The sequence below is a fragment of the Squalius cephalus genome (assembly GCF_949319135.1).
Source record: "Squalius cephalus genome assembly, chromosome: 4".
NCBI lineage: Eukaryota > Metazoa > Chordata > Actinopteri > Cypriniformes > Leuciscidae > Squalius > Squalius cephalus.
In genome coordinates this window covers 17,226,453-17,254,164 of record NC_137125.1, presented here as the reverse complement: position 1 = coordinate 17,254,164, position 27,712 = coordinate 17,226,453, and the positions used below count along the sequence as shown (strand labels likewise).

The window sequence follows — 27,712 nt, the reverse complement described above, 5'->3', positions numbered from 1 at the left end:
CTTTTTCGATCATCTAGGAACTTTTCTGGGCCTTGAACGTCATACTCTGCTGTCTTAATTTGCATTCTGAAGATGAACGGAGGTCTTACACATTTAGAAATGACACGAATGTGAGCAATTAATGACAGAATTTTTATATGACATACGAAAACCAAGTTTTACTTACATTATAAGTTTCCTCTCCTGCGTTGCTTGATCCTCCTGAACTTGAACGAACCATGTGCTGCATGCTTCGCGGTATTGCGGCTGGCGGCTGCACGTGTAAGTGTGCGAAGTTGCCGCAATGCACATAAAGAGGGGGAGGGGTTGAGAGCGTATTATACAGTTCATATAATACAAGTTTATTATTTTAATTTTTTAATATAGTGTTTCATTAATGTCTATGTTAATTTATAAAATAAAATCACTATACTAAAAACTCCACTCTTTCTGGTTGGGGGGGCCAATGGGGTGGCCAGTGTCATTTTGGGGGTGGCCGTGGCCCCCCCTTGGAGGCGCCACTGCCCATGGGACTTGTAGGAAAAAATTTCTTCATAAATCCCAGGATCCATTGGAAAAACAACGTGATAATTAAGTGTGCAAACAAGGTACCGCGCGATTTTCACAAGTGCACTTCCGCCTGTAGATGAATTCGAAGTAAAACTTTATATGTATATTTTTAATTCTTCGTAAATGAATATACGAGTATATTATATTAATTATTATTCAAATATATTTAAAAAAAAATATATATATATATATATATATATCTATCATAATACTAATATAATAAAAATAATATTTATCATAAAACCAATTTCCAAGTAAACCATATTTTTAAATTATTATTGAATTATTATATTTATTATATTAATATAATATTAATATAATTTATCATAAAACTCATTTCTAGGTAAAACTATATACATATTTTAATTATTATTAAATTATTATATGAATTATTAAAATATTTTAAAATAAAAAATATATTGGATATTAAAAAAATATTTAATCATAAAATTATTAAATGCATTTTATTTGGATGTAGTAACATGTACAGTATACACTCACACAAAATGAGTTACAATCAACTGATTTCACCAGTCCGTATTTCAATGCTGTGAAAATCCCACTCCCCCTGGGAAACCCATCTTAATTAAGTTACATTCAAATGCTTTTGTCACCACACAATCTCTAAACCAAGATGTGACACCAGCAGTAGTGTGGTGAGTCTATGGCCTTATACACCTGTGCTGGAGAGGGGGGAGTGTGATTTCATCAGTCCGTATTTTAATGCTGTGAAAATCCCACTCCCCCTGCTAAACCCATCTTGTTTTTTAGCAGTTTTTTTATTTAAAAAAGGACACCTCACCGCAAAGCAATTGCTCCAGCTATTTTAATTGTATGTCCATAAGCAATGTAAGATGTAAAATTGGAAGAATGAATGAAATAATGCTTTTTGGGGCCCTAATGTGCTGGAAAATTCTATTAATTAAAAAAAATGTCTAAGGTTTCTTTACATTCTTAGCTTTAAGTGTCAATTATCACTAATAATTTGTTTTATTTCTATTTTTAAGACGCAATTAAGCAAAAAACAAACAAACAAAAAGACAGGTATTTGCCTCATATATATACAATATGTATTTGATGAACTCTTAAAGCCTATCTTCGTGAAAAAAGGTTAAATATTATTATTTTTAATGACATTCATGCGCAATGGGGGGAGTAATACAATATTTTCCTATGAACCACAGCGTGTTTAACACACAAACGATAAGTTCAGTTAAATTAAGTGAAATGAACAGTTTTGTTTTGATAGCTGGTAGCTTTATTCCTTACCCGTCGAAGTTTATAGTTTGAATCGATCTGCCATGTTTTTTTTGTTTGTGTTTGTTTTTTGCATCTTTTATCCACACTAGTTCACTTTCTGTTAATTTCTTTAAGTGTAGACAAAGCTTCCATGCAGCATCCGGGTGCTTGCTGTGTGAAAAATCGATATAGGATATAGCGAAGGAAGTGCATTTAAACTCGCTTGCGCGTGCACGAGAGTGCGATTTGTCCGGGGAGTCAGATTCCGGTACAACACCGGCAACGGTAAATGGTAGTGAGCCCAGCCCACCCATCCGAGAAGTGTCAGCTCTTATTTTGAAAAGGGCTTATGGAGGGGGCGTGACATCACATTGAAGCAATACACCTGATTGGCTGACTACACATGTGGATAGTAGTCACACACTCTGCGGAAAGATAGTGCCAAAAAGATCTGTAGACGTGTGCAGAGGGATCTGTGAATGCCCTGTGATCTGCAAATGCAGATTTGGAATCTATTTACAGATTGTGTTTTACATTTGCAGATTATGAGGAGTTTGCTTGCAGATTTAAAATTTATTTGTAGATCTTGTTTTGTGTTTACAAATTGTAATATGCATTTTTGACTCATAGTCTCTTAATTTTCAATGATTATGGCATTAATGTGTCATATGTCACAACAGCGAAACAATAGTGTCAGAATTCTCAAAACAAATGTGACACAATCTACAAACAGAACATGATCTTCTCCTGCAAACAAGTCACTTTACATTCTTTCAAATTCTGCTTTTCAAGTACAAGTCACTGTTTTTTATTTGTGAATCAGGATGTGTTTATTTGTGGATTTTTTATCTTTTTGTAGATCATGCTTTACATTTGCGGATCATGAGGACTTTGTTTGCGGATTTTTAATCTATTTGTAGATTGTGTTTTACAAGTTGTAATATCTATTTATGACTTTTAGTCTGTCCATTTTCAATGGTTTTGGCATCAATTTATCCCCATACATCTGCAACGCTGCTGCTGAAAAGTTGAACGGCAAGATTTACCTTCATCTTCTGATTTCTCCACAGAATATGTGCCATCTTCAGCTTATTACCCAGCCTCAAGCCCTCAGTCTCCTGAAGTTTGTTGAGGTCTTCTAGGTATTGCCACCTAATCTTTTTGCCACTGCCTGTCTGGAAAACACGTCCATCAGCAAAAGCGTTCCTCAAGAGTTTCATCATGTGGAACACGTCAAAAACCACATGTACAGCCTGCATTGGATTTGCAGGGTGAGGAAAAAATGGCCTCATGTTTCCAACTGTGATATTGGCTCCAAGAGCCTGCATCATGGTGAAGTGACAAGACGGTCCATCACATGTCAGGGAAACAACGCGCACTCCAATGTCATGCAGCTAGTAAAGACACTGTGTGACAATATTTGCTCTCTCTTGTCCGCTTAACCCGTCAAGGAGAAAGTAAGCCACAGGGATTTTCCAAGATCCATTAACAAGTACAACCATAAGGACCAATGCATTCTTGGCTACTGGCAAAGAGTCATCAACTTTGCCACATCCTACATCAACATACCCATGGAATTTCCCTTCAGCATATTCAACATGCTGTATTAAAAAAAAAACACTTGCAACTCTAGCCTATTATCAGATTACATTATTGCTGATAATCTGAACAGTTATGATTTTGTTCATGTGATATTTATTAATTGAAAGGTAGGTTTACAACTCCAAAATGCATGTTTTACTCTGTTTCAGTGTATAGTATGGCAGCAGTAGTGTTGTGCATTATGTACCTTCACAGTCGTGTAGGGTGAGGATTGGAATTTTCCTCGCCCGTTGTGGATGATGCAGGGACGAAGGTGTGTAATCACCACCTCATCACCCACGTAGATGTCAGTCAGTGCCTCATCCCTCCACAGCGACACTTCAAAGAACTTTCCTCCACATTGTAGCTGAATGTCCAGAACGGGGACATTAGTGTGTGTCATCTTCACGCCACGCAACTGGAAAAATTTAATTCATGGGTTAGTATAATACAGTTCTGTTTCTTATTTTTGTTCCTGGATTTCCTCAACATTGCACATTTAGATTTTTTTTTTTTTTTTTTCAATTTGTTAATTACATGAGTTGTTTTCCAAATAAGGAAAAAATCCAAAATATGGAGTGTTGAGATTTCCTGAATGTGTGTTTAAATCACAGTGCCATAGTGACAGATGAAGACGGTCAGATAGAAAGATCTGGGGGTAAATCTGGGGGTGAAAAAGCGTATATGGTGTCAACAGCCTTACTCAACTGTTATGTCCTGTGAATTTTCTTATAACTTTGAATCACCCATTAGATACACAAACTATTTCAAAATTAATATAATGTTATAATGTATTTAGTATGTTTTTGAGACTATTCAGCTCAAATATACAAAATTAGCAATATAATTGAATTTGGCACAGGTATTGAAGAACACGGTCATTATCACTGTTCATTTTTCTAAAATTTCTGTTTTAGGCAACTTGGAACTGGATGATGAGGATGTAATGCTGTCAAGTTAGTAAAATATATTAGGTTAAAAGCTTAAAGAATTAGTTTAACACTGCAAAATGTATTAGACGGATAGAAGATTTACTCACTTCCATGATCTTCCCCTGGAGGCTGAGGTATCCACCCTTCGAGAAGATGTCCTCTTCTTCCCCACTCATCATTGGAGAAGACGGACACAGTTTGGCCTGATTCTCCGCCTCCTCTGTGATCTCATGTGGAACAGTTTTAAATTTGAGGGTTCCAGGGCCAACAAACAAATGCATCTGTCTAAATGCATTGGACAGGGTGTATTTCTGTAAAATATAGCTAAACCCCATATTCAACATGCTTTCTGATGGCCATCTCATCCATCATAAGAGCACAAACAGTCTCCTTACCATCTTTCCTTCCTTCATCCACATGGGATTGGAGGGCAGTGAATGATGCCTCTGTAAAGCCTGGGTCTGCAGGAATGCTGCTGTACCAAGACCTGATTTTTTTGAGGATGAGGCAGAACACAATCAAAGCTATCACGAACAAACTGATAAGCTTTTGCAGAGTAGAAATTGAGAGTCATGGCAAAAGATCTCAAATTATCAGAGATTCTTTGAGATTTAGTCTTGCACTTGGCCCTTGTAAGAATTTCTTTAGCAACACCGCTAAAGGAAGCCTCCAGCATATCAGCACAGCTTGTGGAAACGAGCAGCTTCTCTTTCAAATCAGTGACAGCTGAAGAGAGAGACTTCACTTTCTATTTCAGTCTTCTGACTCACTGGTCTTGAAGCTTTCATTTTTTTCTTGTAAGAACGCAAGCTACTTTGAACAAATGCCACCTTCCTCTTTAGAGGACTGGATGAGTTTTTCAGTGTGTATGCACCATGATCTGCAGAATGGCTATACTGCAGCTGGCTACACTCATCTCGACTGTCTGTGGTTCACTGTGAGTGCAACTGATGTAATCATGGTCATGACTGAAGTTCCTGCGTTTACCAGCTTGTGTGTCAGAGTCAGTCTTACTAACCGTTGTGTTCTTACTGACTCTGGTGTGTCTCGCCTTGACCTTCACCTGACAATGGGGATAGAAGATGGTTGGCACCGCGTCTGGTTTAAGGGTGTTTCGTCCCTGGACAGGGATGAAACAGTCCTGTGTGAAGTGAAGGTAGCAGAGGCGAGAATGCTTGTTTGGTGTCCAGCTCTTTCTCTTGACATTGTGTATCCACTGCTGCAACCTGTCTTTATCATTGAAGGGGAACCTGACAAGAAAAGAAAGCATATCACATTGTTCAAGAAAATGAATTTAATGGAAATTAAACCAAAAGTGATGGATTTTCTTTGATTTTCTCTCAAAGAATTTGCATGCCATGCTAACCTAAAATGATCTCCCTTCCCCCCACCCCAGTTGAGAATCAATTGCAGTGACAATGCATAAGCTGATCTGTCACTCACATCCAACCAAAACAATAAAATGTTGCTGTGGTATATTAAAATTGGTAGAAAGCATTAAACTGGGCACTATAGGCTATTGTATGACACACACACACACACACCCATATGAATGTGCATGTACAGACATGTACACACAAACGCACACGTGTGCATGCACAAACACACACATTATGCACATACACTCCCTATATTCACAAATATTTTATTGTTGCAGCCATTCATTTAAAATAAAACTGTTGTTGTGGCATATCACTTGGAGTACGCTTAGTTTTTGTGCTTGTTTTCTGAATCTCAGGTGTTTGATTTTGGAGATGAGGTCATGACTGCAGCTGCTGATGAGGCCGAAACCAGCACATTCAGTGCAAGTAGACTTTGACTAGTTAATTTTAATTAACATTATTTTTAGTGGTGGGCCGTTATCGGCGTTAACGCGCTGCGACTCTTATCGCGCGATAAAAAAAATATCGCCGTTAATCTATTCTCCAAGTTGGGTTGGGAGCATAGACTAAAAAATACAGTTGGGTTGGGAGCTGGCTCAAGCAACACAAGCTATGATGACGCAATCTACCCGCGGCCGCGAGGAACACCCGGCTGCAACGCATCATATTCGTCGTCATCTTAAGTAAACATGGCTGAAAGTGAAAGCTGGTGAAAAAGATGCAACATCCATTATTTGGACTTGGTCCGGATTTAAGCCGTCCGACGTAGACTGTGTGGTGTAACAGTTCGGTAAGTTAACACACGACTAATCCGTTCTACCGCCTCAAATTCAAAACGAAACATATCACTGAATACCAGCGCGCGCGTATTATTCCCAATATATCTTAGTGAGTGGTGTAGCACATAATCTCTTTTTATTAAAAGCGCCCGATTTTACGAATCGTTGTTGTGTTTCTTTTTAACTGAAAAGACATCAGTTAGACAATATTCTAACTTTAAATTTGGGGTTTCATAAGCTCCAAGCCATAATAAACATTAGACCTACTTAAGTCTCTGCAGCTAGTGTACTTAAATTTTATTTATCTGCAAAATTATGTTGTATACTTACAGTTTTGCACAATATGTTCTCAAAACTACATACACCCTTTCAAAAAAAAAAATACAAAAAAAAAATACATTTAGCAGTTGTTTAGCAGGGTCTGTGTAACCTGTTCTGAAATGGTTTTATTATAATATATATCGTTATCGCAAGAGGCTGCAATGTATATCACAATATGGATTTTAGGCCATATCGCCCATCCCTAATTGATAGCCTATAGTAGTTGATAATAACATAGGCCTACCTAATGTTGCCTACGGACGGTAACAGTACAGTAGTAACCTTTTACAGTCTATGAGTAGAACAGCTTTCTCAAGCAGTTTGTGATGCATTTTGGAAACAGGAGATGAGCCCCTGGTCTAATGCGCCACCTGGCTTGAGAAACCCGTTCTCAAAGACTTACTTTTATAGTCATTATTTGGGTAGCACACATATTCTGAATGCCTTCGGCAGAATTCAAATGAGCCATTTTAATCTAGATTAATCTAGATTAATTTCAAAATTAATCTAGATTAAAAAAATTAATCTATGCCCACCTCTAATTATTTTATATATCCTCTATATTGACAAAGGCCTTTTTGAAGGATGTTGGTTTACTTATAGCCTTTTTGTGCACTTGAGCTTAACTGAGAGTTTGTAGACGTTTAAGGCTGTTGTGTCGACCTTGATTTATTGCAATATTGAGTTGTTCAGCTTTATTTTGATTTTAGAAAATAAACATGATTTCTCATCTTACAAATCAGTTGTTTCTTTCACCTGCATGTCTCTCAGTTGTTGAGGACGACCTGCATCTTTTTTTAGCCACATTCAGTACGAGTAAAATACTTAAATACTGTTGAAATCAGAAACTCTGACTTTTACTCAAGTTGTATTGGAAATGGTGACTTGTAATTTCTAATGGATTCTTTTTTACTGTAAGGTATCTGTATTTTTACTCAAGTATGGATTTCAGGTAATGTTACTCATTACACCTCTGCTTAGGCATATATAATGATGATTCAAATAATCATAATCTTTCATTATATTGATGGAGACAGTGAACTTACCTGAAAAAGCTTAACTCGGAAGAAGAGACTTGCATCTTAGAACACATGTATGCTACACAGCAAGACATGTTCGCACGAGGGACAATATGCTAGCAACACAAGTCAATTGAAGTAAATAAAGGAAGATGAAATAACGAAAAAAGTTTCCAAGATCGAAGTATCACGGCTCTCCAGAAATAAGGGCTTTGAGTATTGCCAGGTAAAGCGCAAGCAAGCTGACCTCGAACGGTCAATGACGCATCAGAGTAAACTCACATTGAACATTAATGTGTGTGTGTGTGTGTGTTTTGGAAATCAAATCGTATAGTATAGTAATAACATAATATAATGTATATTAATATTACAATAATATTAATATAACATCTTACGCTATACAATTACAACATGACATCTTACATTAAAACATTATAGGCCTGACAAAAGAAATGGCTAAAATTGACATTAAAATATAGCCTACTTTTGGATTGTAATCGTCTGAGTAGCCTGTTCTTAGTAATTTTAGTTAGTTAAAATTATAATAAAACACACACACAAAAATAACAGATAAATAAGTACTTATACCATGGTCTGGGTGAATACTCGATTCTGATTGGCTGCAGGGTGTCCATTAAAAAGTGATAGAGGACACCTAGTAATAGGCTAGTGACAATGCCCCCGAATTTTTGAGATACCCCTACCGGAGGTAGAACTAAAACCAACAATGTTTTTCCTCATCTCTAAGGTCTCCCATATATGAAATGGATTCTTGGCTCAAAATATTTGACTGCTAAGATTGTTAAATTAACAGATATTGTTATACACCCCAAAACCATAAAAGGAGTCAAATATAACCTGTCCGTATGGGAGTTAAGGCATATAAACTAATGCAGATCAATCACACAAGCTATGAGAGCTTTGAAACTTGGCATGTTTGTAGTCAGGAAGTTGCTTTACCTACTAGAAAAGACTGGATGTGAATATCTTGATGTATGGAATAAATAGAGACATATAAACACATACCTAAAATAAGCAGACATGCACAAATTGAATATTTATGCAGAATGTTTTCATTTACTTTGTGGTTGCTTTGCCAGGGATTATCATAGAAACACATATGAAGATGGGGAAAGATGGGGTTGTGCTGAATCCAGCAATACCAAATATGTAAAAATAGCATAACAAATCAGGGTGTTCTGTCACTCAATGTATGAGGTGTCTAAAACATTGACATAATTTAGTCCAAAGCCCATTATCAGTGGTGAGAAGAATGGTGAGAAATTCTAATATAAGATACATTTAATAATGAATCATTTCATATGGCACCTTGTACTATATGGAAACAAAGATTGATATCGAAAGATAAGACCTTACCATAGCACAAACAGGAGATCAGGTGTCAGGATTGCAGTTTGACCTTAATGGGCCTTTTAATAAAACTATAACTTAACACAATACAAATTAAATTACTGTCTTAAATCATACAAATGGCAATCTAACAAAACAAACATTCTGAGGGGGAATGAGCCTTCTCTTCTCAGGCTGTTTTTTTTCTAGCAGGAACCATTTGGAACATGAACTGCTTTTGGTAGCCGTTCTGAGGTCAGCCCCCCATGATGCTACAGCTGCAACACACCGATTTCACTCATCCACATTGTCATCAGTGACAAAGTGGGTCATACTTGGACAGTCTGGGAAAGAGCAAGAGCAAAACTCTGTGCAGGTCAAGCCTACTGAAAGACAGTAGCATTTGGTGGCATTGTTGCAGTTTCCGTCTTTACAGTAGAGGTGGGTGATGTCTCTAACTTCTTTAGGTGCTGGTGCCTTCTGGAACATTACAGGTTCAATGCACCCATCTTCTCTGAGCCTCCATCCTCTACCAACTGGGTTCCAGAGAAGAGGTTTGGCCAGGTGTAACACCCTAACCCTATTCCCCAAACACCACCCTAAGTGTATAACAGCCCTCCCCATTTATCCGGGCTTGGGACCGGCACTGACATTACACTGCTTTGTGTAATGTCAGAGGCTGGGTTATTGTTTTTTTGTTTTTTTTACAAAAATACAACACATAACGCACCTAATACTAACTTATATATAAAAAAATACAACACACAACACACCTAACACTGACTTATATATATATATATATATATATATTAAAAAAAATTTGCCTAACCCACCACCAACAACAACCTCTAACCCTAACAACTACAAATTAATACTAATTACTAACAAATAATATACACTAATCCTATTATAATTACTAATACTAACTAACACTAAACCTATAGAAAGAACCCACCCCTAAACCATTTTTTTAATCATAGCGTTGCGTTTCCTGCAGAACGCGTTAAAGGTGCGCACAGGAACAATCATTGATTGGCACTCAGCCATGTATTGTGCGTATGCCTCTTTATGAGGCACTTCAGCATTGAGATTGACTAATGCCAGTTCCATGCTGGTCCAGCGGAGGGAGCAGTTAGCAGGGAGACAGTGTGGAACTAGCTTTCTGACATTCTGCACCTCAGAGGAACTGTCAAGCTCAGCACACTCCTCTTCCACTGGCTCTGAGATGCTTTTCTCTGCCACACAAACCTTTTGTTGCTCACAAGCAGCTGTGATCCGCATCTTGTATGGTATACTCTCGTGTAAGGCCCACAGCTTCATACCATACACGCGTGACAACAAAAAATGGGACAGGACCTGCAACGTCCTCACCCGTGCCTGGGTCACAGGAAGGTCCTCAAGCAGGGTTCTCAGTTTATCAAAACTGATGAAGTCCCCGTTCTGAATGAGCCCAATAGAGCTGATGAAAGTCATCACCCTAACGAGCTCCTGGTCCTTCAGATGCACGGCATGCCATGCTCCATGTATTTCTGTGTGTTTCTGATGAAGCTAAGACCCCTCTTCCCCATCTCCAATCATACGTCTCCGACCAGGCTCACCGCTCGCGCCTCCACAGACGGTTGTTCACTAATGTCGTGGATCTCCCAGAAATCCTTGAAGTTCCAGTTCACTTTCTTGTTGTTTAAACTGAAGAACTTCAAGGCTGGGAAGAACCGGAGCTTGTGTCCGCGTATTCCACACATTAAACAGGACTTCACATCATGGCCTGCTTGGGCCACCATATCTTTTGCCCTGCAGAGCGTATGGGGATACACAAAAGACGCCTCGCCTTCCAGGGTCTCACATAGACCCTGGATGGACATGAAGCCCTTCAGTGTGCCCGGGCAGCTGCTTTTCTGCAGGGCCGTGATGGGGATTCGATCGTTGCGGTTGAATGGATCGCACAGCAGAAGCATCAGCAGCTCTGCCCCAACCACACTCAAGCCAGCACTGACAGCTTCAGAGAATCTAAACAGCCGTTCGATTCTGCTCTGCTGCGTCTCATTTGACGTCCAGTGACGTAGCGGAGGTGGAACAAGTCCAGCACTTGCACTGCTGGTAGGGGCAAAACCAGCAAATCCACGGAGACATGTTAGGCTTTTGCTCTGGTTGGAGCTGGTGCCCAGACTGACGCTATACTGATAATCCCATGTGGAGAATGGGTGGCCGAAGAACAGCTCTTCCAGACCAAGCTCACACTAAAATGCCGCCCATGTCTGGTCATAGTCTCCTTTTCCCGTATGATTTTCGAAAAGTGACCTCAGCTTACCCACCATGTGCTTGGCCACATTCTGGACAACGCCCATGACCCTAGCATCAGTGTGGCGAGCACGACGAGGTCGAGGGCCGTGGGAGGACGGCGCGAGGCCGGTGGCGTGATTGATAATGAGCGACACGTGCGCGACGCACCGGTCTCGCATCTCTCACGGAGGAGCGGAAGCATAAAGGAGGAGCGACGACAGTGAAGAGCGAGAGAGGAACAGGCCTGTGTTTCAGTTGATGTTCTGTGTTGCCAGCAGTCGTCCGTGAGGGGCTGCTGGCTTTTACTTTCATTTTGTATTTGTTTTATTTTTGTCATTAAATGTCTTTAAATGTTCGCCGGTTCCCGCCTCCTTCCTCCCGTAACAACATACCTCATTACAATCAGCAGCAACATCATCAGTAAAAGGAACAAGCAAAGGCTTGTTCCTAAGCAAATTGCCCAACACCTCCTCATTAAAAGTGGACTCACTGTCCATGGCATGCTGAATCTCTCCCTCAAAAAGAGCAACCTGCTCAATTCGAGCCCTCACTGTAGGCCCCAACTTCAGACACATATCTGACATGTACGTCAGATATGTGTCTGCCCTAGACCACATACTTCTCAGGTGCCTTGGGTGACACGCTCCACATGTCACCAAACACCCACTAACTGGATTCACACTAACCTTTGGTAGTCTGTTGTGGGATGTATTAGCGTACAATTGTACAAACGTAAGTGTGTAACCAAGGTCAGTCTCCCTAAACACCCCCCGAAGTGCCCTGGAGATGTCCATATCCCTGTGGTCAAGATTGGATGAGAAGTTAGCAGTCTCATTCATAGACAGAACTGAAAACAGACTCCCTCTGTTCCCCACCACCTCTTGCACACCATACCTTGACCACATTAAGTGGATCCTAGGGTCTTTAGCGTGGACAGTGCATGCTGTGTGCAAAGACACAGACACAATGTACTCAGTATTCACAAATCCACTCAAATCAAGGATATCATAATTTTTCTGGCCAAACATGCTCAGTGTTAACATCACATCAATGTTCAGCCCTTCAGTGACCTTACTGATGCTCTTTTGCTCTCTTGCTCTTTTGCTCCTTGGTCAACATCAAGGACATTAAAGTGGGACAGGTCGTGAAAATGGGCCTTCAGCACTGATGGGCGATCCATGTTTCATGGTGCCATTGCACGCAGCGCAGACTTAAACTCCCCTACAATTGCATTTAAAATCTCAGCAGTTTTACACTTGGCAGTATATTTGTCCATGAACATATCCTCTATTGTACCATTTTTGTTTGGCACAACTGAAATGTTCAAGAAATATCCCCCTTCCATATGGCCCAGCGTCCAACCACTGCAGTTGTGCAGTGCACGTACATGTTTCTGCGTTAGGGTGCTCAGTTTGATGTGTTTCCTAAGAATTTCAAAATGATCGTTCATCATGTGTGCATGAAATTCAGGAAGGAACATAATGAACACGTCCAACCACCCCACACAACTCCTTGAGCTGAACAACCACCCCATCAATATCATAGCTGAAGTACAGACTCTCACAGTCAGCACTGGTGCAGTGAATGGGGATTTTAGACAAAATATTGTCTGCGTTCACTTTTCCAGTGTCAAAAAGCACTGACATGTCTCTAATTCACTCTGATTTGTCAAATTTACACTGAATAAATCCACCCAACCTCTCTATTCAGCCTCCACACACCAACTAACTGCTGCAGTCTGTGACCCTCTTGAACTAGACGATGTTTGTAAACAAAGAAGAAAAAAAACTGCCATTCCCACACTCTTCAAACTCAGTTCAGTTTAACCAAAAAATATTCATTTTTTAATAGGTTTTAATGATCATACAATGAATATTAATGCTCCAAAAACAACTTTACAACTTTAGTCAAAAAAGGCCCTTTAAAAATCAGAAAAAATATCAATTCAGAATTTAACTACTTATCTAGGACTGAGGTAACAGTAGTCATGTGACTCAAACAGAATTTGCCAAAAATTCGATTGTTTTGCATAGTAATTACACAATAATTAAAACTTTGTCAAAAAAAGGCCCTTTAAAAATCAGAAAAAATACCAATTCAGAATTTAACTACTTATCTAGGACTGAGGTAACAGTAGTCATGTGACTCGAGCAGAATTTGCCAAAAATTCGATACTTATAATCAAAAAAGGCCATTTAAAAATCAGAAAAAATACCAATTCAGATTTTAACTACTTATCTAGGACTGAGCTAATAGTAGTCATGTGACTCAAGCAGAATTTGCCAAAAATGCGATTATTTTGCATAGTAATTACACAATAATTACAAGTTTTAGTCAAAAAAGGCCCTTTAAAAATCAGAAAAAATACCAATTCAGAATTTAACTACTTATCTAGGACTGAGGTAACAGTAGTCATGTGACTCAAGCAGAATTTGCCGAAAATTCGATTGTTTTGCATAATAATTAATTACACAATAATTACAACTTTTAGTCAAAAAAGGCCCTTTAAAAATCACAGAACATACCAATTCAGATTTTAACTACTGATCTAGGACTGAGCTAACAGTAGTCATGTGACTCAAGCAGAATTTGCCAAAAATGTGATTGTTTTGCATAATAATTACAAGTTTTAGTCAGAAAAGGCCCTTTAAAAATCAGAAAAAATACCAAATCAGAATTTAACTACTTATCTAGGACTGAGGTAACAGTAGTCATGTGACACAAGCAGAATTTGCCAAAAATTCGTTACTTATAATCAAAAAAGGCCCTTTAAAAATCAGAAAAAATACCAATTCAGATTTTAACTACTGATCTAGGACTGAGCTAATAGTAGTCATGTGACTCAAGCAGAATTTGCCAAAAATGCGATTATTTTGCATAGTAATTACACAATAATTACAAGTTTTAGTCAAAAAAGGCCCTTTAAAAATCAGAAAAAATACCAATTCAGAATTTAACTACTGATCTAGGACTGAGGTAACAGTCGTCATGTGACTCAAGCAGAATTTGCCAAAAAATTGATTATTTTGCATTGTAATTACACAATAATTACAACTTTTAGTCAAAAAAATGTGACTCAAGCAGAATTTGCCAAAAATTCGATTGTTTTTGATGTATAACAGCCATTTTCCTAAATAATTAGTATAAAGAAACCCTATGCCATGATCCAGCCCCCTAAGCTCAGAACGACATGGGTCTGGTGTCATCTTAAAGGCCTCATCCGGACCTTACTATTAAAGGAACACTCCACCCATTTGCATTAAGCTTTGCAATGTTAGAAACCCAGTCATACTATTGAATGGTCGTGCAACATTTTCTCATTTTCCCCTGAGACGAGAGAAATCTGTATTTACCTCTTTACACTTCCTCCTACAATGACACAAAAATCGTCATTTTGCGTCATTGTAGGAGGAAGTGTAAGAGGGGGGGATTTCTGTTAAGACTACAAGCACTAGTTCCCACCCTTTCAAACCCGCCCATAGGGGGTTGGACCTAATGCGCTAACAGACCTATCACAGTTCAGTGCCAGTGCGTTTGATTACCTGCATGTCCGGCCGTCGAGATCGTCCAAAATGTCCGGGATTCGGCTTTGCTTTCTACGGTCGCCATTCATTGTTTACATGCACACCTTTTGTTTTAATCTAACTGAATTCATTCCAATTGGTGAATCTGAATGTAGTGTTTACATGAACGCTAAACAAGTGATCGGTTGATGTGCATTTTACCATTGCTAAGAAAATACCCGCTCCTCCGTGAGAGATAGCCCACGAGACCGGTGAGTCTCACAGGCGGCGCTCATCAGTAATCACGCCACCGCTTTTGCGTTCTACAGTCGCCATTCATCATGTTTACTGTGGCGAGCAGGATGAGGCTAGGGCCGCGGGAGAAAGACGCGAGGCCGGTGGCCTCTTTTTGTTGCTATTTTTACATATTTGGTATTGCTGGATTCAGCACAACCCCATCTTTCCAACAAGTCATCATATTTGTTTCTATGATAATCCCTGGCAAAGAAACCACAAAGTAAATGAAAACATTCTGCATAGATATTCAATTTGTGCATGTCCGCTTATTTTAGGTATGTGTTTATATATCTCTATTTATTCTGTCAGGAATCAATCAGGTTCATTCACATCCATAACACAAAGATCACACTCACCCGAATACTAATCACCTGCACCTGTCATCAATACCAGCAATCACTGAACACTACAAAGGAACACACCTCACCTCCAGTCCCTGTCGAACCTTGAACTAGGAAAGACCCACTAACCTGCTCTCTGTGCATTCCAGACTTATGTTCCTGAACAGTTCCAGTCTGTTTCCACAGTATATCCTTGTGATACTTACCTACTTCCTCGTCCTGAGATCCCACGTTCTCCTTTGTGTGTTCCTCGAATTGTGTTTCGTGCCATACTCAAGCCTGCCGCTATCTGCAAGAGAAAAGACGATCATTCATGTTATTCTCACAGTACCTGTTAATGCATCTACATTTACCTGCTGTCCAACGAGAGCTTCAATAAATGTTATACTGAATCCTTCTTGGTATCCGAATATACATCCTGACATATTCCATACATCAAGATATTCACATCCAGTCTTTTCTAGTAGGAAAAGCAACTTCCTGACTACAAACATGCCAAGTTTCAAAGCTCTCATAGCTTGTGTGATTGATCTGCATTAGTTTATATGCTTTAACTCCCATACGGACAGGCTATATTTTACTCCTTTCATGGTTTTGGGGTGTATAACAATATCTGTTACTGTTAATTTAACAATCTTAGCAGTCAAATATTTTGAGCCAAGAATCAATTTCATATATGGGAGACCTTAGAGATGAGGAAAAACATTGTTGGGTTTAGTTCTACCTCCGGTAGGGGTATCTCAAAAACTAAAGCACTTTTTGACCATTTGTCACTAGCCTAAAAGGAGTTCTGGTGGAACTGACAGTTTACCGTTCAAAATTAATAAATAAATGCGCTGGCTACATCAGCTGTGAGTAACCATAGCAACAGGCAGTAAACTGAAGGGTTCTACGAGCTGAGCGGACTATAAATATCTCCGGTTGCTAAATAAACCGTCAGGCGTAACCAGGGAAACCAAGTTATTGTTTGTAAAAACTTTATATTTCGATTGTAAAACAAATTAAAATATAAACTAATGTTTTAAAAATTTGTTATTTGGCAAGTGACCATGGTATAAGTGGGTTAATGCCCTTCGAGGTGTCCATTGTCAGGTATTAATGGACTTCGGCGGAGGGAAAGGTAACTTTTTGCAACACCTCCGCTGCGCGTCGGACAGTTCACGCCTCGCCGTCGTCCATTAATACTTGACAATGGACACCTCGAAGAGCATTAACCCTCTGGGGTCGACAAACGCGCCCATTCACATGCAAATCTCCACATCGAACGCGCTCGTTACCTCAAAAAACAAAACACCAAAACACTTCATAAGTCTCTGCTTTTCGTCGAGTTTGGAAGACACGCAGTGAGCTTACATTGGATTTACCTCAGAAGAAGAAGAACGCGATTTGAAGACAAGAAAGATGTAAGTAGTTGACGGAGCAACTGTCAAAAATGATTGATTGGCAGGTGCCCCCCCCCCCTTTCGGTGACAGGTGCCCGCCCCTTTTGGCATAGGATCTAAGGGATCATCAGAGAACAAAGGGAGATCAAAGGAGATCAAAGAAGATCAAAGGGATCAAAGGGGTTTGACAGTTAGTTTTGACTTTTGATTGACAGGTTGACAGTTAGTATGACTTTTGATTGACAGGTTGACAGTTAGTTTTGATTTTTGATTGACAGGTTGCCCCTCCAAGCCCTTGATCATGTGTTTTGACAGTTAGTATTAATTGTTTGATGCCTTTTGAAGCCTTTTGATATTGACAGAAAGTGTTATAATAATTATGTCATGGCTATGACAGCTAGTTTTAATTGTTTGATGCCTTTTGAACATGACAGTTAGTGTTGAAGTCTTTTGAAGCTATATGAAGACACTGTGATTAAACAATATGTTATGGTATCTGACAGAAAGTCTGATTGTTTGAAGCCTATTGAAGCCTTTTGAACATGACAGTTAGTGTGTGTTTTTGAAGACACTGTTATAATAATATGACAGTTAGTGTGTGTTTTTGAAGTTGGTATCACACATGATCCTCCCTACATATCCGGGCTGTAATGTGAAACTGATAAGGATCAACTGTGGAAGTTTATCTCACACACAAATGTTGAAAAACCATTCAGTTATTTTAAAAGAATATAAATTAAATGTTTATAAAGATCTTACTAAAACCTCACTCAAAAAGTTTAAATAAAATGAGAGTCACAAAAACTTGTAATGGTTTTACACTTAAACTATTACAACAGAATCACATCCGACTATTGCACCGAGAGATGCATATTCATTAAAGCTTGAGGCTGTTAAACAAAGTTCCACACTTTGGTAAAACCTGCTGATAAAATTGCACAAAAGTACATTTTATCCACAAACACACACAGATATCCACAAACACAGTAACAGTAAACACGGGTCTAAATATTATAATATTCACCATATATCTGGCAACAGTTCAACTGCAATGTGAAGTTTCTGTCAATATCAAAAGGCTTCAAAAGGCATCAAACAATTGATACTAAGGGCCCTATTTTAACAATCTGAAACGCAAGTGTCAAAGCGCAAAGCGCAAGTAACTTTGTGGGCGGGTCTTGGTGCTGTTGCTATTTTCCCGGCGGGATAAATGACTCTTGCGCCAGGCGCAAATCTAAAATGGGTTGGTCTGAAGTAGCTTCATTATTCAAAAGGCATCAAACAATTAATACTAAGGGCCCTATTTTAACAATCTGAAACGCAAGTGTCAAAGCGCAAGTAACTTTGTGGGCGGGTCTTGGCGCTGTTGCTATTTTCCCGGCGGGATAAATGACTCTTGCGCCAGGCGCAAATCTAAAATGGGTTGGTCTGAAGTAGCTTCATTACTCATAGGTGTGGTTTGGGCGTAACGTGAAATAAACCAATCAGAGCGTCATCTCACATTCCCTTTAAGAGCAGACGCGCTTGTTCTAAAGCGGATTCCTATTATAACAGCGGATTTGCCAGGCGCGCGCCAGGAGCAGTTCACAGCCAAGGAGAGCAACGCTCTCGTCAGGGACGTTGGGGATGGAGAAACCCACCCAAATTAAAGGAGAACTCCGGGCAATTTTTAAGTTAATCTTGATCGTTAGACCTTTGTGAGTACTGTCTATATAAAAATAAAAAAAACGGATCGGTGCTTGCAACACGGAGGTACTACAGCTAATGTCCAGAGCTCCCACTTAGCTATAACGGCAGTTATGGGGGCATATACATAAAGGGTGTCTTTGTGCCTGTTAACAGACACAAAATGCAATTAAAATGTCTGTCTAACATGAACAGGGCCCTTACATGACAACAAGATGCGTTTAGCAACTTAGCCATTGTTTAAATTCACCTAAATAGTGTTTTAGACGGCTAGCTGTTGTCTCGCGCTGAAGTCCCGTGGGAACTGAGTTGTAGCCGGAAAAAGGTAAACAACAGTGTGCAGGTGGGAGGAGCGTCGTGTGTGTGAAGAGTGATATAAATAAGTGATATAAATATAAATACAAATAAGACTACAAAAACATGTATTACTGCACATCTCTCCTCAAGCCGCCTGTGCACAAATGGAAGGATATAGTTTGTAAAATAAAGTTTACATTACCTCCACAGTGGTTGCACTTCGTCCACGGAATGGCATTTTTCTTCAACCGGCCCCGCTGTGTTGTGTCTGTGTAGTCATCTTTTTCAAAGTATTCGCTGCAAATGCGGTAATCTTTAGCGCGTAACTAGTACTCTTATGGGAGTTTGCACATCAAGCTGAAGTACAACTAGCCACAACTGCAGAATATCGAGGTCATGGAAAGGAAGACGATGAAAATGTAAATTCTTGTATTTTCGCATTCTGTTGCCACAATTCGGAACGGCACAAACGCGAACCATTTCTTCTTCACTTGTGAGCAACTCCATCACTCTTCACACACACGACGCTCCTCCCACCTGCACACTGTTGTTTACCTTTTTCCGGCTACAACTGAGTTCCCACGGGACTTCAGCGCGAGACTACAGCTAGCCGTCTAAAACACTATTTTAAGTGAATTTAAACAATGGCTAAGTTGCTAAACGCATCTTGTTGTCATGTAAGGGCCCTGTTCATGTTGGACAGACATTTTAATTGCATTTTGTGTCTGTTAACAGGCACAAAGACACCCTTTATGTATGCCCCCATAACTGCCGTTATAGTTGAGTGGGAGCTCTGGACATTAGCTGTAGTATCTCCGTGTTGCAAGCACCGATCTGGTTAGTTTTTTTTCTATAGACAGTACTCACAAAGGTCTAACGATCAAGATTAACTTAAAAATTGCCCGGAGTTCTCCTTTAACTTCGGTTAAAAAGGCGTATGATAATTTGGGTAAATGTGTAAGCTAGATGTATGCTTTTATAATAAATTGTCTATCTATCTATCTATCTATCGTAATAATGTATGATTTGCAAAAATGAAAACTGCTGCTTCTGTGTAGATGAGAGAATCAAAGTGTATGCGCGTTGTGCACACGCTACATTGATTATGGCCAAGCATGCACTCCTTTTTTGCACTGAACCGCCCAGGGAGCGCAAGTTCATTCCCTAGTTTAGCGACGTGCTTCTGTGGAGGGAAAAGCGCGCTTTGCGCGGGTTCAAAATAGGAATGATACATGCGTCGGTGTACAAAGTCAATTGCGCTGGGTGCAAGATAGGGCCCAATCTGTCAAAACACATGATCAAGGGCTTGGAGGGGCAACCTGTCAATCAAAAATCAAAACTAACTGTCAAACCCCTTTGATCCCTTTGATCTTCTTTGATCTCCTTTGATCTCCCTTTGTTCTCTGATGATCCCTTTGATCCTATGCCAAAAGGGGCGGGCACCTGTCAATCAATCATTTTTTGACAGTTGCTCCGTATTATCAACTACTGATGTAAGGTAAGAAATTCTTACTTATTAGTTTATGTTATTGTTGCATAAACTTCACATTGCAGTTGAATTGTTGCTAGATACTGTATATGGTGAATATTATAATATTTAGACCCGTGTTTACTGTTACTGTGTTTGTGGATATCTGCTCAAACGTAGATATGTATAATATGGTAACCATAATGTTTCATATTTTGGAGCATGCTGTGCGTTTGAATGTTTCATATTTTGGAGCGCGATCGCGTTTGAAAAGCAAAACGCACCAAACATTAGGCTTCATGTTTTTACTATTATCTCATTTCATATCATCATAACGAATGGAAACATTTGAAGTAACATGATAATCAATATATATTTCTCTAGCGTAGTTGTTACTGAAATCTTTTGGAAGATTTATAGGCTGCTATAGGTTATTGCTATTATTATTTTATGCAGCACTGCGCGTAGCCTATGCCTACAAGGCACAACAAACCTGGTGTTCATTATATTATATATTGTTGGAAACATTTGTGTGTGTGTGTGTGTGTGTGTGTGTGTATTCTGTGAATTTTAAAAAGCAATTTTAACCAGAAAAATCTAAAATGTATTCCCAAAATCGTGCAGGCCTATATTTCTCTTGATATCAGTATTTTTTTTTCTTTCAAACCAGATGCCACTGAGTCCTGCTGACTTCAACATTCACATGAGTCTCTGTATATGAACATGGTAAAGTGAAAATCAAACACCTTGGAAATGAAAGGTATGTACAATGTTTTTAGGAATGGCACAAAGGTCTCTGTCTTTGGGTCATTTTTTCAAAAATGTGCTTTTTTGTCATTTGTTGTGTATCTTTGGATTATGTTGTGCTGTAAATAAATCCAAACAATCAAAAAGCCATTATTTTTTAAATCTCCTCATTCTTTCTGCAAGGTTGCTCAGAATGATAGGGCCTGATAGCACCTAATAGGGCCGTTAGGGGAGTGTCTTTGTCTTTCTCAGTTGTGAAAGGCTTACATATTAATGATGTGATCACGCCTCTTCGCATAAAGCTTTATTACAGAAAACACGTCTTACAAATCTAAAATCAATATATTGTCTTATCTGAATGAGCAGTCAGGATGATTTTCACATAGTTTTGGAGCAAATATTCTAGGCTACGTGATACAATTTTCAAAAGTCTTGTGAAGAAATAATCAGTATGAGTTTCATGGCCTTATTTCAGTGACAATTTTTTTTGTATTTTCACAAACCATGCATAAATGTCATTATCTCAAAACTACAAACTTTTACATACATGCTGCTGATATATTATTGTATTAGAGTTTGTGACTTTAGCCATGCAAATGTCACAAGTAACAGAAATAAGCACAAATGTCAGAGCATGTCAGAACACCTCCAGGGCCCAAAAAACACCTCAGACCCAGAGGGTTAAACGCCTCAGATGTAAAGTTATTCGCTGTCAAAGTGGGGGGACATTGGGGAACATGATTCCACCTATGTTCATATTCCCGCAGGTTAACTTCAAGGACCATTTCATCCGCGATGGCCCTCCTGGATGCATTGGAGCTGCCAATTAATCAGGGTGGATGATGGAGGACCATTTCCTTCAGTTCCTTAAACATTTCCACCACCACACAAGGGCCTCATTGGATGCCAAAGTCCTCATGATCCTTGATAATCATTCCTCCCATCTTTCGGTAAGAGTAATAGATTTCTGTAGAGAAAATGGCATTGTCATGCTATCATTTCCACCCCATTGCTCCCACAAATTACAGCCACTGGATCGTACCGTTTATGGTCCCCTAAAATGTCATGTCAACACATTTTGCGATACCTGGATGAGAAGTTACCCAGGCCTGACGATGTCCATCTATGACATTCCTGGAATTGTTAGGTTGGCCCTCCCATTGGCTGGAACACCAGGCAATGTGCAGAATGGCTTTAGCAGCACTGGAATTTGGCCTTATAACCGTGATAAATTCAAACACAGTGACTTTGCACCATCTTTGGTGACAGACCGGCTGCCACCACCAGATCTTCCAGAGCAAGCTGGGACATCTGCTCTTTTGGAAGTTTCTCCAGTGCACGCTGGGAATTCTGCTTCTTCTGCAGTTCCTCCAGTGCATGCTGGGACTTCTGCCTCTACTACAGTTCCTCCAGTGCAAGCTGAGTTCTCACCTGAGACTGTTAGACCTCACCCCAGAGCAGGACCACGGAAGACAACAAAAGCAAAAGGAAAAAATGCAAATCGGCCAGACACCCCCGAAAAGGAGGCTTTGGAGAGGGAGAAAGCCATAAGTTAAGAGAAAGCCAACAAAAGTTAAGAGAAAACTGAAAAAAAAAACACTGGAAACAAGCCAACAAACCAAAACCGAGAAGAAAAAGCATACAGAGAAGGACAGTGACTCTGAGAAAGAAGAAGATTTTTGCATTGTCTGTTTGGAGAGCTACTTCAGGCCGAGAGAGGTGTGGCTTCAATGTTGGCAGTGCAAGGCATGGGCTTTGTACCATTGTACATCAATTTCAAATTTACATATTCATATGATTCAGATTAGTCAATGATATTTTTTAAGACTTTACAGTTCTTCTCTACATGTCCATCCATGCAGGCCTGTGCAATATTTGACTTATATATTATATATAGTATAATAGTGATTCATATGTGATTTCTTATTTTTCTCCCTTTTTCTTTTATGTAAACACATGTCTGTAAAAATCTTGCCAGTTCATTGCATCCATTGCGTAAAGTAATATTTTTAACTGACTGTCACATTCTCAGTATTTGCATTTACAATAGATATGGAATAGCAATCTACATCAGCATATTTCACATGTAATATCCCTCTTTTATTAAGCTCTTAAGATTTGAATAACATTTTTGAAATCAAGATTACTCATTTACTTTACCCATTAGGTTTCATATCTCCTCTGCCAAAATAGGCCTATGTCACGAAAAAATTGAAGACCGGAAGTACGTCTTTTAGCAGAGATACGGCTCTTCCGGTTAGCTTTTTACAATGGCCGATAGATACCGCTGGACCAAATCTCTCCGCAACCTGCCTGAAGTCACATATGACGATGTGGTTCGGATGGTAAATGAAAACTCTCAAGTGGAAACGTACCGGGTTGGTATAGTATTGGCTTTAAGTCAAGTCAAGTCAAGTCAAGTATATTTGTATAGCGCTTTTCACAATACAGATTGTATCAAAGCAGCTTCACAGTATTAAATTAAAATAATACAACAAGGTTTGTTTCTAATGGAATTTATTGATTGATACAATTAAATTAAATTTAAGTCTATTTAAGTCTATTTAAGCTTTAAGTCTATTCCCACCACTTTCCAAGACGTAGATGCTCTCCTTTTCAAAATGCAAACTGCAAACGAAAGTGCTGCCCCGGAGAATATTAAAAGAAGGCCCCTCATCCCTCCTTATTAACCTAACCCAAGACTTGTGGAGTGTTTCGTCCTTCGGGAAAGCGTGAAAGCTGAGGAATGGCTGTCTACGTCCTGATGCAGAGCAACCCGGTACACTACAACAACAGCTGCGGGTGTAGCCTGCCATGTTATAGCTCTAGCCGTTCGCCAGTAAGGTAAACGTTTCTATGGTAACAGCGAGTTGGACCAATCAGCAGACGTTGCTGCTACGCTTAGGATTGTGGGTAGTGTAGTTTTTTTTTTCATAAGATCGCGGATAAAACATGTTTTTCTTAAATCAAGGTTGATTTCATACAAACTTATAGCTTCTACAGGAGCAAAAACCTTCGTTTCACAACCTCATAGCTCATGGTCAGTCTACCTCGGATGGTTTAGACATTATGGCTGATAATCTAAATCCTTATCGAGAAATACTGTTGACCGGAAGTTCTGAATCCCTACTCCGCATTCCGGAAGCAGGAAGTGTGACATAGGCCTATATCCACTGCCTCATACCCACCGCCTAATACCCACCGCCTAATACCCACCGCCAACTGCCATCAGAACCTTCATTTCAAGGTAATTCACTTATTCATATTCCCCTCATTAATACTCGGATACAAATAAGCAGTGTCTCTCTTGCATGGTTTATTTTCTTTTTGTTTTTGAGAATTTGATTCACTATCAATAGTTGTTTTTCTTTTCATTTATTAGGGTTGAGACTGCTTTGGCTGTCAATGCAAGTAACACACACAACATGTTAATCACACATTAGTCATATCTTTATATTGATTTATGCACAATTATACATGTCTTGTAGGGTCCACATACACATTTCTGTCTTAGTCTTTAATGTAAATAACATTGTGATATTTTACACATGTAGCCATTAGTAGAAATTAGAGTGAAGGTTAAATATAATAAATAATTTGTGTGTGTCTGATTGGTCCAGATGCTACAAGGATCATAGCAGTTATACCCTTCACCAAGGTCTAAACTAAGTCCTTGCTTCAGGTTGAATGATTCTTCTGATTGGCTAAGAAATAGATAAACACACATTTCCCACACATAGACAGATAAACAGATAAACTGATCTCCAGTGATTATGCAGCTGACACTGGGACCCTGAAGTTAGCCACTTTGTGACCTTCACAGGTCGCAGATCTGGCTTTCTGGGTGCCAGCTTGTCCGGAAACAAGTCAATCAATCTCTAATAATGCCACTTGTTCCTTAAACTGTAACAAAGAATACTAACAAAGACAGAAACACAGCTTGTTCAGGATTGGATTTGGTCAGGCTCTAACTTCAAACAGGAGACTCTTCCCAAAACAAACAGATAACATGTTCTTTCTCTCAAGGAGAGGACACTTTAATATAGAACAGTAAAGTTGCAGATAAGTTGCAATACATTGCAGATATGCTCACTGAATATAAACCCAACAGATCACTCAGATCATTAGGATCATATCAGCTAGAAATACCAAGGGTTCACTCTAAGCATGGCGAGTCTGCTTTTAGCTATTATGCCAGCCGCAGCTGGAACCAGCTTCCAGAGGAGATCAGATGTGCTCCTACTGTAGTCACATTCAAATCCAGACTCAAAACACATCTGTTTACTGTAGCTATGCATTTACTGAATGAGCACTGTGCCACTGTTCGTCCGACTGTTTGTACTGTATTTTATTTTATTTTTCTAAACTGTTTTAATTATTCTTATTTCTTTTATTATTTTAATTTATTCTATGTAAAGCACTTTGAATTGCCATTGTGTATGAAATGTGCTATATAAATAAACTTGCCTTGCCTTGCCTAAAGTAACTAAGACTTTAACTAAGAAATTGACACTTAAAATATGGATTTCAATGACCCCTATGACCAGAGCTGTCAGGGTACCCTAGAAAAGCAGATGGATGTATTGACAAATGTCTAAACGAGTCCAAAATTTATTTCTGGAACCCGGGCTAAATGAGCAAGCACTTTTACTGGATTCCTGGCATGGGCCAGACCCTTCAGTCACCTCTCAGATATTTAATACAGACATTAAAAGAATACATGAAAAGAGCATTTTTGGTAATCACACTCATATAATGGAGGTAAAATATTGAATTAATAACTTGATTGTAAACCATATATGTAAATCACTCATCATCACTCAACAGATATACAGAAGAGAAAAGGGATTCCAGAATTTCCCTCTACCAGTAATTGTTAATGTGCATTTAAACCCATTTTTAATTTCACCCCTTCTATGAATGCTGATGTGGAGGTCTTTTTCCTGCACACACATTAAAATCAGTTGTGCTTGCTTCCATTGTCCTCTTACGACTGCTGTAAATTATTATTTCTTATTGAACAGTTTTTTTGAGACAGTTCACAATTTTTCTTTTATGTGAACACATGTCTGTAAAAATCTTGCCAGTTCATTGCATCCATTGCGTTAAGTAATATTTTTAACTGACTGTCACATTCTCAGTATTTGCATTCACAATAGATATGGAATAGCAATCTACATCAGCATATTTCACAACATGTAATATCCCTCTTTTATTAAGCTCTTAAGATTTGAATAACATTTTTGGAATCAAGATTACTCATTTACTTTACCCATTAGGTTTCATATCTCCTCTGCCGAAATATCCAATGCCTCATACCCACCGCCAACTGCCATCAGCACCTTTATTTCAAGGTAATTCACTTATTTACATTCCCCTCATTAATACTCGGATACAAATAAGCAGTGTCTCTATTGCATGGTTTGTTTTCTTTTTGTTTTTGAGAATTTGATTCACTATCAATAGTTGTTTTTCTTTTCATTTATTAGGGTTGAGGCTGCTTTGGCTGTCAATGCAAGTAACACACACAACATGTTAATCACACATTAGTCATATCTTTATATTGATTTATGCACAATTATACATGTCTTGTAGGGTCCACATACACATTTCTGTCTTAGTCTTTAATGTAAATAACATTGTGATATTTTACACATGTAGCCATTAGTAGAAATTAGAGTGAAGGTTAAATATAATAAATAATTTGTGTGTGTCTGATTGGTCCAGATGCTACAAGGATCACAGCAGTTATACCCTTCACCAAGGTCTAAACTAAGTCCTTGCTTCAGGTTGAATTATTCTTCTGATTGGCTAAGAAATAGATAAACACACATTTCCTACACAGACAGATAAACTGATAAACTGATCTCCAGTGATTATGCAGCTGACACTCGGACCCTGAAGTTAGCCACTTTGAGACTTTAACAGGTCGCAGATCTGGCTTTCTGGGTGCCAGCTTGTCCGGAAACAAGTCAATCAATCTCTAATAATGCCACTTGTTCCTTAAACTGTAACAAAGAATACTAACAAGAATACTAAGTGTCACGAACTGCTCCGAAACACAAAGGTTGAGATCCAATTGCAGCTTTATTTGAAGCGTAATCCAGAATCGTAATCAGCACAAGCAGGGGTCAAACACAGGAAGTCAGTCCAAACAAACAAACAAAACAGGCAGGGGTCAGAGGCAAAAGAGTAATCCAGGGAACAGGCAAGAAATCCAAAAACCAAGAGACATGAAACCAGGGAAAATGCTCGGAAATGCAGTGCAACAACATACAAAACTTCGCAGTGAGTGATGGGGTGAACCAGGCTTATATGGGGTGAACTAAACAAGATAATGAGATATAGGTGAATGTGATAATGAGTGCTGATGAGTCCAGGCAGAGAATGATGGGAGATGTAGTCTGTGAGTGAACATGAGAGTCTGGTGTGGAGTGCCCTCTGGTGGCTCTCAAGGGCACTCCAGCTGGTGACCGTTACACAAAGACAGAAACACAGCTTGTTCAGGGTTGCATTTGGTCAGGCTCTAACTTCAAAAAGGAGACTCTTCCCAAAACAA

The 27,712-nt window shown here is 39.1% G+C and overlaps 1 protein-coding gene and 1 long non-coding RNA gene across 2 annotated transcripts in view; both read left to right on the top strand.

Annotated features, from left to right (window-relative positions):
• Positions 1-27,712, top strand: part of LOC307157378 (uncharacterized protein) — a 670,360-nt gene that overhangs the window by 419,400 nt on the left and 223,248 nt on the right. The window lies entirely within an intron of this gene.
• LOC307156698 lies at positions 3,519-4,628 on the top strand. Its single transcript, XR_013820778.1, has 3 exons — positions 3,519-3,808; positions 4,287-4,325; positions 4,430-4,628. It is a non-coding gene; the product is annotated as an uncharacterized lncRNA (long non-coding RNA).